We start from the raw sequence: 15092 nt of genomic DNA, 5'->3' as shown, positions 1-15092 counted from the left end.
TTCGGTCTTCACTCTTAAGAAAATACAGGTAGCATAGGCATGCTTGCTGGCATCGCTGAAAACATGAAGACTTACATCTTCGTTAACCGATCTGTCAATATTAAGCCATCTAGGAATTTTGACATCAGACAGCAGTTTCATTTCCTTTACCCATTGTATGGACTTCTTTTCTAAATGCTCTGGCAATTTTTGATCCCAATTTAATCGTAATTTCCAACACTCTTGCAATATCACCTTTGGGAACAGGGTAACGGGAGAAAGGAAGCCTACTGGGTCAAATAACTTATGCGCGCAAGAAAGGAGTGTTCGTTTACTCGCGACAATCTCCTCTTTCGTTAGTGACTCAATTTTACAGGAAAGAGTATCATCCTTCAAATCCCAGTTTAACCCTAAAACGCAAACGAATGTATCTAATTTAGAGTTGGGAATTATTTCGGTTTCACAATTCGACTGCCATCCTCTAAGATTAAACTTTCCCAGTGACAATAACATTCTCGATTCTAGTACAAATCTATTCAATTCTTCAACATTCTTAAAACTAGTCAGGCAATTATCAACATAGAAGGACTCCTTCAAAATGTTGGCTGTAACTGCAAACTGATCTGGGGCACGATTTAAATGATAGTTCAACGTAGCGGCTAACAAAAATGGACTACAGTTAAGCCCAAAAACCACGCGACAATGTCTGTAAATTTTAGTATTCTCTTCTTTTGCACCTTTCCAAAAGAAACGCAAATAATCTCTATCCTTCTCTCTTATACCAATCTGCAAGAAGGCTTTCTCAATGTCTGAAATTACTGCAAGAGGATATTTCCGAAAACGATTCAACAATGTTGGAATTATTTCTATTAGGTTGGGACCTTTCTCAAGACAATCATTTAAGGATAGTTCTCCTTTGACGTGTGCCGAAGCATCAAAAACTGGCCTTACTCGCGTAGTTTCACTAGATTCTTTAAAAACCGGCCTATGAGGCAAATAGTGCTCTCTATCTACTTCGCCTTCATTTACCTCTTCAATAATTCGTTCCTTCAACCACGTATCAAATACTTCCTGATAAACTTTAATTTGATTCGAATCTAATAATTTCCTTCGCGTATTAGTCAGGCGTTTTTCTGCCAACGTTTTATTATTAGACAAGCGAGAGGGGTCCAATACCCAAGGTAATGCAGTTTCATATCTCCCGTCTGAATCCAAATTCAAATTTTCCTCAAAATATTGCATGGTCTCCTCATGAGTTTCAGCTTTCTTTTTAGACTCAACTGGGTCATTTATACCAATAACGTCTAACTTCCACAAGTTTTCTGCTGATCTTTCGTTTAGCAATAAAGAAACACATGCAAGAGAATCATTTATACCCGAAGATTCCTTCGCTGGAATTTTACCCATTAAAATCCATCCCAAACTTGTTTCCATCGCGACCGGACCACTTTGTAAACATTTAATATTTCCGGTGAATAATTTTCCAGCAATATCAGAACCTATCAACAATTTAATGTCACTTTCGTTTTCGAGAGCTTTACCCTCTACATCTGACACTTGAATATTTAATTTACGAAGTTCTTTCAACCAAGGACCTTTAGGTATTTTCTTAACATCAGAACAGATAACAGATTCACTTAAACAATGCACACTACATACATATTTATTATCAAGGCTACTCAAATTAACTATATATTTAGAATGCAATTTTTCTTTCGTTTCTACACCTCCGAATAATTTATGAACTAATTTCACTTCACCAACACTGTTACATTTCAAAGAATCTGTAATATCTTTCGTTAAATAACTTCTCTCGCAACCCGTATCTATAATCCCTCTGACTATCCTTTCCCTGTTGCCATTTTTTACCCTTACGATTAATGTTTGTAGTAACACATCGGAGCTCGCGGATCTGCTAGCCAAAACATTGACCTCATTTTTCGCCACAGGCTCTACTTGTTTAGTCTCTTTCAATTGAGAAGGAACTTGTTGACACATTACTGCCAAATGCCTTTTCTGGCAAATTAAACACTTAACCTTGGACTTACAGTTACGAGAAATATGGTTTTTCTTCAAGCATAATAGACATAAACCCTTCTTAAATATTAAATCTTTTTTATCCTGATATGTAAGCGTACTAGCTTTAAAACATTTTTCTGTTAAATGTGGCATATCACAAAATAAACACGATTCCTCAACTTTCTTAATAGGAGCATTTTCTTTAAATTTGTCTCCTGTATACAAATCATTACAAGTAGGAATATTAGACTCATCATTAATGTAACTTTTAGATTTTCTACTTTTATCAAAAGAAAAACGCGCTAATTTAATTCTCTCTTCAGATATCACTTCATTTTTCAAAAACAGAAGAATAGATTCAAGATCGCTCTTACCTTGTTGTGACGAGCTCTCCCGTTCCCTCTCCCACACGCTTAAGATGTCAGGGGGTAGGCAAGATTCAACTAACGGAAAAATAACACTAGCGTATTTATCTTCAGTCACACCGAGAGATTCCAGAGCACGCAGTTTTGTTTCTAAACTGTCGTACAACGATGATAGCGCAAAGTCCTTTTTGGTTGCATTATTATTTATCAACACAAGATTCAATAAATCCCGAACGTACACTTGTATAAGAATATCTTCACGTCCAAAACGATTCTTTAAATGTTCGATGACTTTCGGATAATTTTCTTTAGTTGTCGGGAAACTCTGCACTATTTCCCGTGCTTTCGATTTGGCAGCAGTAGCCTGGATCAGATATACGAATTTCAAATGATCATCTAGCACTGGATCTTCATGTATCTTATTAAAGGTATTCCAGAAATTCAACCATTGTCGTGGATCACCTGTAAATTCAATCAAATTTATTTTCGGAAGCTTCAAATTCGTTGCCGTTGTTCTTGAATCAACAGTTCTGGTTTCATTTACCGATGCATGAGTCAGCAAATTTTTCTCTAGTTTCACAGTGATTTGCTTCACTTTCATCCTGGCTGCTATTAATTTCTCCTTGTAAGTCTCACATGACTCAAATTCTTTAGTATGTTCTTCTTGCGAGACTTCTTTCAATTTTGATAGGAGATCCAATATTTCTTCATCCAACTGTTGTAATCGAATTCCTTTATCTTCCAGGATTTCCAGGGACGATAATAGAACATCACTGTTCAATTCTGACTCATTCAAATGTCCATGTAGGCTATTATATGCTTTCGTGAAGGCTGCACGCAGTGGTATTCTTCTTACTTTCAAGGCTTCCATTTCTGCTGTTAAACCATCAAAAGTGTCCTTTACCTAACTAATGCGTCCTGTTAGACGGACGCCACTTTTTATTGTGGTGATCCACGGTTTGAAAATGGTTTCTGAATCAGAAGAGATTCGTGCACTAACCTAGTGCTTCGCATTAGAGAGTAAAGAACATCTATGATATAAAAATATACTTTTATTTACACAGCGAAAACGCGCAGCAACATTATTAACGAAAGCTCATTCTCCTAATAAGATACTTCTTTTTACACTCCACTTGCGCATGCGCATTGGCAATTACCAAAGGAGCTTGGCAGATACTGCCATCTGTTGGATAAACTATTCGCTACAATGTAGAGTACTTTAAGCTAAGTACTGCATTTTAGTCGGCTGCATTTAGTCTTCCCTTAGTTGTTTCATGTGGATGATACAAATTTTAAGTAAATTTCTTAAAAAGAATGACAGAAAAATTTAAATAGTATGATCTACTCTCATGGCAACCATCAAAACATGTGAGTGATCGTAGGATGGTTCTGATTGGCTATGTGGAAATATGAGTTGTTGTTCTTGATTGGCTATATCCATTAGAAAATTTTATCAACTTCCACTTGTGACATGCGGAAACGGCATGTTACCAATAAATGTACGGTATATTAACAGCTTCTAAGTCGTTTGAAAATGTTCCAGTTTTTGACATATTCTATATTCCAAGTATGAAAACCGTTTAAATTGTTATACATTTGTTTCTACAATTTACTTCCTGAAACTTGAGAAACCGGCAATTTTAAACATTCTGTAAGATTTTTTACTTGACGTTTAAAAACAAAAGACCGTTAAGTTACAGCAAATTACAGATCTTACTGGCTTATCATGCAAATCGTCAGTTTAATTTTACTTTTTATATGTTATTTTTACATTTTTATACTAGCTAATTCATAATAAGCTTAAAAAGGTTGACCAATCACGGTCTATCAACAAGTTTATGATAAATAGCATTAATCATTCTCACTGACGCGTGGTGATCGAGATGAACTAAATAGAATAATAATTTAAATAGGGAAATAAACTTTACGTATTGGAAACGTGGGCACACATACTTTACTCAATCTGGCATTTGTTTATTGTATGCGCATGTGTTAATTCTAACACATGCATGCCACTTAAATCTTTTAAATTTCATTTTAAGTATTTTTTGTTGCTTGCTTAAAACTGAATACGAGGATACGAAAGTTGTCTGATTAAGGAAGGCTGCCTTTGGGAGAACTATCAAGCAAAAATTAATTCCTGTTGCATACACATGGGGAAATCACCCATACAAAACGCTTATGTAGTCAGCGAGTTAGTCCATCATGATTTAAAGCCAGATGAAATAACTGGAGTTAATTATTCTTATCCATTCTGTCACTAGGCAGCCTTTATACCTTTCACAGTTTTATGATCACAAATTAGAAACGAAAAGACACAAATTGAAACTGAAATAGAGCACGAGAAAATTCACTCTTTAAACGATAATTTTCATAATTAGTTTAAATTCCCCAAACTGAAAATATAATGCTGTGAGAAAAAGTTGTAACGAATGAGTACTTTCATTTCTAGATTTTCATTGTTCGTTAGAAGCAGAGATGATGCTAGTCAATGTCCAAAAGTGAAAGTCATTCTAATTTGAGGAAAAAACTGTTTTTCGTTTTAAAATTCCAATTTAATAGTTTCAACAGATACTCTAGATCTATTAGTTTAAGAATAAATTTTGAGAAATTCAAGGTTATAATTTTAAAATCATAATTTTAAAGCCAACTGTTTAAAAAAATAATGCCAGATATCAGAGGAAAAAAAACTTTCTATAAGACTTTTACATCATAAATTTACATTTCATGGAGACTTTACGTTCATTTAATAAAGAAACTGTTTTATTATTCAAAAAAATAATTGTGCACTTTTGTTTTTTCCCTGTAGTCGCTTGTGGAGGCTTGGAACAAATATTTCTCTTAAATGAAGAGGCATTCATTTCTATTTTGCAAGGGTCTGAATTCGAGAACTGAAAATATAACACTTGATCTCAGGAATTAACGTGAAACGTGGTAAGCGTAAAGATAAGTTCTGAACAATCAAAAATGTGTTCCTTGGTGTAAAAATACACGTAATATGACGTTGCATAGAGCTTACAATTTTATATAAAATTATATTTGGAAATATAATTATATTTGGAAATTATATTTTATATAAAATTATATTTGGAAAAATATATTTTATATATTGCATGGAAGTATGCAACGTTGTTTGCATTGGTATAAAATTCTTTTATGAGTTTTACGAGGATTGTTCAAAGTTTAAGAATTTTAAGTTACAAAGCAGTTTATATTCTTCATTAAATAACCTTCTCTCCCCGTTTACTTCTGATTGAAATCTGGTATAATATTCCAAAGATACGATCCAGCTATTTAACTTCAAAAATGTAGGCAAATTGTGCTATATTATCATCCTGCAAATGTTTCTACACTTTGTTCTTCTAAAGTTTCACAAAAAAATGAAATTTATGGCCAGTAAAGGTTTATAAAGCCTTTTGTTTACATTATCACAATTTTTGCTTGATACTACTTTTAAAATTCCTTCTGCAGATTCCTAGTGGCAAAGATTTCTATTTACTACAGTGGAAGTCTCCTCAAAGTTTTGTTATTTCTGAAAGTCTTTTTATAAAAATTCCCGAAACATTGATTCATTTCTATAAGTTAACCACCTGCTCATTGAAATTTCTAGTTCAGAACTGCAGATGGTATAAATAACATATTCTGCGTTCTACAGTTGCATCACGCGACAAAAATTTGGACTGCTTCCAAGAAGCAGTGAAATAGCAGTTATTAGAAATAAAGAAACGTTCATACATTGCATGACTTTGATCTGTGCAACAAAAAAAAAATATCCAATATTAAATTAAATATGTTAAATTAATATCTGCCCAAGTCAAAACGTAGTTGGTAAACTAGGAAAGCATTTAAAGAGGTCAACATGTAGCAATTGTTTGGCAGGAATGTTCGATCATGGAAATAATCCTCAGTCAAAAGAAATCCTTAAATGTAAGCTTGCATCGTAATGCGAAACATGAAAGAACTACAGTAAATGAGCAATCGCACTATGCGAAGAGGCAATGGGTCCTTAGTAGTGTGAGTTACTGCGAACTTTCAATTTACTATGACTTCAGAGATAAATAACAAACGTGTTATAGAACATAACATAAAAGTCCTTGCTGTAGTAAATGAAAAGCCAAGTTAAGACCTCCCAAACTCTGCATGGCCAGATTCCTCGCTTGGAATACATAAAAAATGCCCAAAGAATACACGCACAGAATTTATTTTTTTTCTCCATGTTACCCGAGACTGTAATTACATTCAGCATTCATTAGCGTGCTTTCCATGAAGCGAAACACGCTAAACAGAAATAAATCGGGGGAAAAAATTAAAAGCTTCTCGACCTTTTCTCCGCGGCTGTTCTTCCCATGTTTACGAGAAATGGGGAAGTGGAAAATAACCTTGGTTCCTATTTAAAAGTAACAGTTCCTATTTTAGTAAAGTTCCTGTTTTAAAGTAACAGACTATAGGCATGTATTTCTTATATTTAATTTTATAAGTTATATGATATTACTGGAAGCATCATATGTGATATTACTGAATCAGTATGCTATTAATGATACTCATTTTTACCATTAATGTCATATACTGATATATGATATCAATGGTGCACGTTTTTACCATAAATGTCATACTGATATATGATATTGACGGTAAAAATGTTACTATTAGTAAGAAGTACGCGTATTAATTATATTTGCTAATTTTGTTGCAATGATTAGTTATGAGTTGCTATAATTTTAAGGTTTTGGGAGAAGTAGAATCGCAACAGTTTTCAGAGCGGACAATTTATCTACCCGCATAGACTACTAACATGGTAATCCACGAACACTGGACTGTGATTTGATAGCCAAAACGATTGGGCTATAGGACAATAAGTTAAATAGATTTATTTTATATAAAATTGTTTCGTTAGCTATGATCTCAAAAGATAGAAGTTTTCTTGATATATCAAAATATTTAACAATTTTTTTTAAACAGAAGTTTTGAGGTTTTTCTTAATATACGCTTTACTACAATAAATAACCTATTCTAGAATTGTACCTTTCCTAACCGCAAATGCACTCTGAAACAAACTGATTTAAATACGAACTCCAAAATGTATCCGAAAAGTTTTTGTTTGTTTTTGATCACCAAAATCTTTTAACTGATGACAAGAATAAAAATTTGATATCAGATATTTTTAAAAGGTTTAAACATGGCATATACTTTTAGTAAAATAGTTTAATGAATTTATTGGATGAAAGAAATCAAAATCATTAAGACAGAACTGAATATCGGAAATAATAAGCCTTAAACTGAAATACTGCCATATGTTTTTTTCCCCTTAATTGATAAAGCATTTAAATTAATCCAACTATTTTTTCTTGTTGAAGATCTCTTAATACCAGTTGAATGCAGAATTTATGGATTTCAAAGTATATTATATTACTTAAATATGCCATACAGGTACATTTTTCTTATTTTTGATCTTATATTGGCAAATGATGGCACAGTGGCACGTGAGAATTGGGTTCTAAACTATTTTTAATGAATAACTAATTAAATAAGTAAATGATTTCGACAATACATACGAAACGCGAAGCTCGTGTACTTTAAGAAGGCTACGCTTTTCGAGGTCTTGCTAAGTAGCCCATGTCATTTTATGAGCAACGGTAACGATTATTCGCACAAACAAAAACAGGCAATCTAGACTGGTGTATAGGAGATACGATTGTATTTATAAAAATAGCTTTGATTTTATTATATTGTTTCCTTCTTTTAATAGCCCACCAGCGGCCGAGCGGTAACGTCGCTTAACACTTGTAGTTCGGTCCGAGGTAGGTTCGAATTCCGTGGACTGGCTGGCTGCATGGGTATTTTCGTCGTTTTCTCCATGTGTAATGTGTATACGAGCCAATTTTTCTTAAAAACGTCCTCCGCGAAGGCATCCCTCCCTTAAGGCAGATAGCCCTCAATTGCTTGGCCGTAATCTAATAAACCAACCTTCTTTTAATAACAGAACAAAAATTGCTCTGTAACTATTGTGTATCCATACAATAACTATAGTCGCCTTATTTCTTTCTAGATTAACTATAATTCTCATAACTTCATATTCACAGATACGGTAAGTTACCCTATATCTATCAGTCCAAGGACTTAGATCCACATCTTTTACATTATACACTGGAAAAACCTCAAAAACATCCATGCATCCTGCAATCATCCCGCTTATGGACATAAATCGAAGTCGAGCTACCCTCAGCGGTCTAATTCACTCGGTCACTCGTAGGCCTTAAATTAAGAAATAAAAGTATTGAACCTTCTCAGAAGTGTTTTTTCTATCTGTTACCCTACTGCAAAAGAACCAAGTGTTAATAATGATTGCCTATCCGAGGTAGAACAATTTGTACGTTTCGCATAGAAGTATTCCGAAGTTCTTATGCAGCTAGATTTGAAGAGCCAGAAGAAATTATTAATTCAGTGATTTTATCCACACTACTGGTTGATGAGCTGTAAAAGAATGTATAGTACAATTATGAATCTAAAGTTAACCATCTTTTTTATCGAAAAAGTGTAATTTAATCACCAAAGCGAACTCCGTTTTTAGTCTAAAGAGGAACTTTGTTTTTAGTTGTTTTTGGTCCAAAACAATAGTTATTACTAAATTATTAAACTATTGTTTTAAGTTATTAAACTATTGTTTTCGTTTTGCGATTTTGCGCTGTAAACTTTAAAAGGCTGAATCACTTTTCAAATCGTTGCCACCAAATACTATAATACTATCGCCTTGTATTATATTTGAAGAAATTAAATAATGCAGAACATGCATAAATGTATATATGTTTCTCGCATTGTGATAAAACAACGGTACCTAGAGACATTCAATTTTGAATGACGTAATCCTACTGCAAATATGGGCATCTGAAAGCCCAAATTTGAAATTTGGAATTTGTTTTATTATCTATTTCATATTTTGTAAAACTTTAACGAATTTTGGGATTAACAAGGTCAGCGATTTAAAACGGAGTAATGAGAACACTCTACGGGGGGGGGAACAAAAACGCCCCTTTGGACGTAATTAAAATCTGAAACTTTTCAGATTTTTTTTTATTTATTAATTTTTATTGATATATAATGAGAAACAGCTGATTGATTTTTCACAAGATAAAAATAATTTATTATCCGCAAATGAATCACACTGAGTCTTCCAAATATGTTAATTACAAGCCAAATGTGTTAATTCTGTCTATAGTATAAAAAACAAAACACACACACACACAAAAAAAAAAAAAAAAAACTCCATTTTATTGGGAAAACCATTTTCCCTATTTCAGCGAAAATATGTGCATTCGCACTAAGCATGTATTGTAAGTGTTTAAATGTAAATTAATATTTTAAGACATAGGTAATTGGTGGCACAAACTCTAAGCGTAACTAATAAACACATAACCATAAAAAGCATAATGTCCTAGTTTGATTTAAAAAGTATTCATTCTTATTAGTTAGAACATTTTAGGTAACCAAAATCGTAAAAACAACCTTGTATTTAGCGTAAGTATATTGAAACAACTCAATCGATTTCGAGGGCAGCTAAAGGTTCCTCCTCATCAGGAGAAAGAAATGCCTAGAAAGATGAAAAATAAAGGGGAAGGAATCTCAGAAACACGTGGTCCTTATCAGCACTGCATGTGGCTATAACCGGATTTTTAATCAGAGTTACACTGGCCGCCTACTTTTACTGAGCCAGGCTATCTGATCAAACATGAAACACAAAGGAAAAGAAAAATTAGCGAAGTTAAAAATAGGGAGCGAGGGGCAACTGCTCCTTCACGCTCAAAATCTGAACTTCGAATAAGAATATTATTCCCCCTCATTAAACACCTACGCGTCTTTGAAAATTGACTGTCAGTTTGTAATGTTGTTGCAAATTTTAAGTACAATATTTAAACGGAAATACCCATTTTGACCATTCTTGAATCCATTTCGATGATTTTTTTGCATGCCACCTGTATGAACGGACAGAATAAAAAAAAGACGTTTACCAAAACCTATTGTAAAATAGATTTAAAATGGTTTCAAAAGGGATTCTTTTCGCGACAGCTTGCGTACGTACGTATACATGTATCTCGCATTACTCAAAAACGATTGGCCGCAGTACCCTGAAATTTTTCATATGAAACTGCTATACAAATTAGTTGCGCACCTTCCTTTTTCATTGCATTCGGTAGAACTGAGCCCTTTTAGCGAAAAATTAGCTAAGTTAAAAATAGGGAGCGAGGGGCAACTGCTCCTTCACGCTCAAAACCTGAACTTCGAATTCGAATATTATAGAAAATTATGATTAAAAAATGAACTTGTTTTTATTTAAATAAAAAAAATCACTTACTTTGGGAGAGAAGATTTGTACAACTGACGAACAATATTTAGGGACCAAAACAAAATGATCATTTTATGTTGTGTATCATTATCAGAATCATGAGAAATCGTTAAGTTTAACAGCTGTTTAATTTTTTTCTTTCTCGCTTTGCATTCTTAAGTGTCAGATAAGTTGAATATCTATCGTACCCAAATACGCGATAAAGAACTCTTTCGAAAAGTATTAGAAGAACATATGAAGTTGAGAAAAGTTAGATATTCTACACAAAGGCACAAAATTTACATGTATCCTTATTTATCCAATATATGTTGTTAGAAATATTTTTTATTAATGGCAATAATGATGTACATGCTTACAAAAATTATCAAGTATATATATATATATATATATATATGTATATATATATGTCATGCTTACAAAAATTATCAAGTATATATATATATATATTGTCATTATATATATTTATATGATGACAAAGGTGACAAAGCAAAGATCTTAAGGCCATATGAAATAGCAACACCTTTGAAACTTGATGATCTAATGAAAACCCATACCGGATAGATGATAAATGCCTGACAACGAATCATAACAAGGAGCTTAAAATGGAATATTAAATTAGAAGGTGTTCCTATCTTAAAATATATATCCAAAAGGTCATATGGAATCTGATTTCTTAAGTGTGTGTATCTGTCTCAAATGACAATTTAAAAATAGTTATCTTTCATAATACTTCTTTGAAAAGCCGTTTCTATATATCTAAATCCAATACAAAGTTAACATCTTGAGAATTTTGTTGCTAGAACAATATTCAGTAAATCGAACTCGAGTAATCGCATTGAAACAGAATTTACACTCCTTGACATTAAAAACATCTATTAACCAGTTTTCTTGTTTTCGCTTAACATTCCCCCTCATTAAACACCTACGCGTCTTTGAAAATTGACTGTCAGTTTGTAATGTTGTTGCAAATTTTAAGCACAATATTTAAACGGAAATACCCATTTTGACCATTCTTGAATCCATTTCGATTATTTTTCTTTGCATGCCACCTGTATGAACGGACAGAATAAAAAAAAAGACGTTTACCAAAACCTATTGTAAAAAAGATTTAAAATGGTTTTAAAACGGATTTTTTTCGTGACAGCTTGCGTACGTACGTATACATGTATCTCGCATAACTCAAAAAGGATTGGCCGTAGAACCCTGAAATTTTTCATATGAAACTGCTATACCAACTATTTGCGCACCTTCCTTTTTCATTGCATTCGGTAGAACTGAGCCCTTTTCGCAATCGTTGGTAGTATTCATATATTTCCAATTATAGACGTGTGTCAAATGACGAAAATGTTCATGTATTGGCATTGTCAAACTTAATTTTAAAAAATTTTAATTTTGGACAAATAATGAACTGTAACTTTTAATGCGGTCTCCCGGTTCTGATACTTACATTTAGGAAAGTTTTATACTCGTTATGTGTGTGTGTGTGTGATTATGGCAAAACCTCGAGGGCTATATGCCTAAGAGGAGGGAAGCCTTCGTGGAAGACTTTCTAAGGGAAACTGGCTCGTATACACGTTACACATGGGGAAAACCACGAAAACGCCCATGCAGCCAGCCCGTTCGCGGGATTCGAACCTCGGACCGAACTACCAGTGTTCAGCGACTTTACCGCTCGGCCGCTGGTGGGATTATACTCGTTATGAAAAAACAAAATTAGAAGAAGTTTGACTCCTGTATGACAAAAATTCACCGGGATATTTAATTTCAAAATTTTCAATTTTTGATGTCATTTTCAACTTGCTTTCAGGAATCGGCTATTCAAGTTAGAATAATTCAATGAAATTTTAATTTTAAATGAAGAGCAGTAAAAGAAAAAATTAATAGTTCGTACAGGAAAATCATGTGGTACCCACAGGAAAATTCCTCTGTTTTTCTAGGCGAAAAGTCTTAAGAAGATGGTAAAAGTCTCCACGAAAAAAATGCGATATGCCTTAGAAAATTGTGCATTTATGAATTCTGTTCAACCAGTTAAAAAGACTTTGAATTGATCAGAAGCCGAAATTTTAAAACAATTTTAAACATGTTCAATCAATATTTTATACGATCAAATCTATATTTGATAGCGTAAAATACTGATCAAAAGATTACTTTATTTTTATATATACCATATCGAGATAGCATTTATTTATTTACCTTTCATATCTTTCCTTAATTCACTTAATTTTTATACTTCTTTTACATTAGTTTAATTTATTCTTTACACGTTTATCATTAATTTACCTTACTTATCAATATTTTTATTTATCTCTTAACGCTTAATTTAATTTCTGCTAGCCACTGTTTATTACTTTATTTGCTATAAATATTTGTAACAAATATTTGTATTTTCAAGTAGGGATAAAATTCTGTCTTTTGCAAATAAAAGTCAGAAATATGAGAGCGAATCGACAATGCAATAAGACTTTAATCATTTATCTTAGATGTAGAAAAGTAAAAAATCACCTCATCAGAGTTAAGAGTGAATCATTTAATGAGTTGCTTTTGTCTATAATTATTAATAACTTTTTGTAACAAGTGTTATTTTAAACCATGATTGTGATTAATAAAATAAATATATTGACTTCAGAACTCTTAACTCTATTTCTCCTCTGCATTATTGACTACATTTGAAATAAAATCATATGCTTAAGGTGAAATTACATGGACACGTGTGCTTTGTAACCCTCTACTTATATTTTCTTAAATTCAGATAACAATATATCGTTTTAATATTTTAATACTTTTTACATTTTGTTTTTAACAGTAATGATTTTTTATGAATTGACAACAATAGATGTTATTTTTATCTAAGGAAAAAAATTAATATTCGTACGTTTTATTATTTTAAAATTTCTTACACTAATTCATTTTTTTATATTTTTCATAAAGAATTTTCTTATATTTTTAAATATTTGAATTTTTTTATAGAAGACTATTTTTTTTGTCATTTTTTCTTCTGTGATGTGTTTTTTCTTCGTTCTGTTAAATAAAAATGAGAATTTCTTTTAAAAACAACAAAACTGAAAACAAAAGTATTATTAATTTTTAAATTATCTTGAGGACAATTCCATAGTTAAAGTAATATTTTATTTTAAGCATTCATGTTTAGATATAGTAAGACAGTCTTAAATAAAAGAAGATCGCTGATTAATATTTATGCTAATTTATTTAAAACTGAGATTTCGATAATTCAATTAATTTAAGTATAGTAAGATAAATGATTTCATAACTTAAGTTTAACAAGATAAATAGTTCAATAATTTAAGTATAGTAAGATAGATAATTCAATTTATTTAAGTACATAGATTTAGATAATTCAATTAATTTTAGTATAGTATGTTTTAAAACTCATTCTGTTAATTAAGAGTGAGAATGAATAGAAAACTGCAATAAATAAGTTGAAAACCAAAGTACTATTAATTTTAAACTGTCTTTAGGAGAATTCGGCAGTTTAAGTAACACTGTATACTAAGCATTCATGTTTAGATACTAATTTATTCTAAAGTCGGATTTCAAAAATTCAGTTAATTTAAGTATATGGTCTAAAAGAATTTAAAATTGAATTTATTTTCAGACATTTTTAAATAAATAATCTGAAAAAATTAAATACGCTAATAAATTTATAATAATCTTTGTCACCGTTTGTTTTCATTACCTTAATTGTCATTAAGGGATTCGTCAGATGAGTCATCGTAGTCGCCATAATCTAGAGGCATATCTAATAGTCCGTCAAACTCTTCCGGAATATATTTAATACAATCAGATGTATACACAGTCTCAAAATTGTATCCTTCCGGTAATGGGAACATGACATGACAAGTTAAATAGCACTCGTTAGCTATTTTTCGTAATTTAGGAGAAAAATTCTCGGATCCACGGCAAAGCATCATTGTGTGCACAAAATGCGGTGAATAAACTAAACCCAAAGGCGACATACTGGAATTCAAAAAGCATCGGAAAAGATTAATAATACGCTTTTCATTAAATTTTTCCTTTTTCAGTTCTTTTAAAATTGCAATAGCGATAGCGGTGATATGATAAGCCTCTCTTACAGCTCTCTTATGTCTTTTCTTCTCCTCTAAGTTTTTCTCTTCATCCGTTCTGGAACTTCGTATTTTTCTCCATTCTTTATAATCTATATTTGGAATCTTATTCCTTTCAGCTTCATGTCTCATTCTATTTCTTTCTCTTGCTAAATCGTAGTTCTTAGTAAATGGTTTACAATCAGGGGCTTTAATGACATGTCTACCGATCAGTGGAACAAGCACTTCAAAGGGATCATAGGATTTCTTCTTCAGATATTCAGTTTTTACATTTTTAATATCACTTTTTATAGTAGGTGTTTCCTTTTT

General features: G+C 32.0%; 1 protein-coding gene across 1 annotated transcript in view; it reads right to left on the bottom strand.

The window, feature by feature from the left end:
- Nucleotides 1-10787, bottom strand: part of LOC146997365 (uncharacterized) — a 73296-nt gene extending 62509 nt beyond the window's left edge. The window contains exon 1 of the mRNA XM_085817467.1: nt 10711-10787. The gene's annotated coding sequence lies outside the window, so the exon portion shown is untranslated. The remainder of the gene's footprint in view (nt 1-10710) is intronic.
- Nucleotides 10788-15092: the final 4305 nt, after the last annotated feature.

Source organism: Stegodyphus dumicola, chromosome 5 (genome assembly GCF_044657685.1).
Source record: "Stegodyphus dumicola isolate Sdum_Otavi_A_Nest chromosome 5, ASM4465768v1".
Taxonomy (NCBI): domain Eukaryota; kingdom Metazoa; phylum Arthropoda; class Arachnida; order Araneae; family Eresidae; genus Stegodyphus; species Stegodyphus dumicola.
This window is presented reverse-complemented; position numbering and strand designations above follow the sequence as displayed.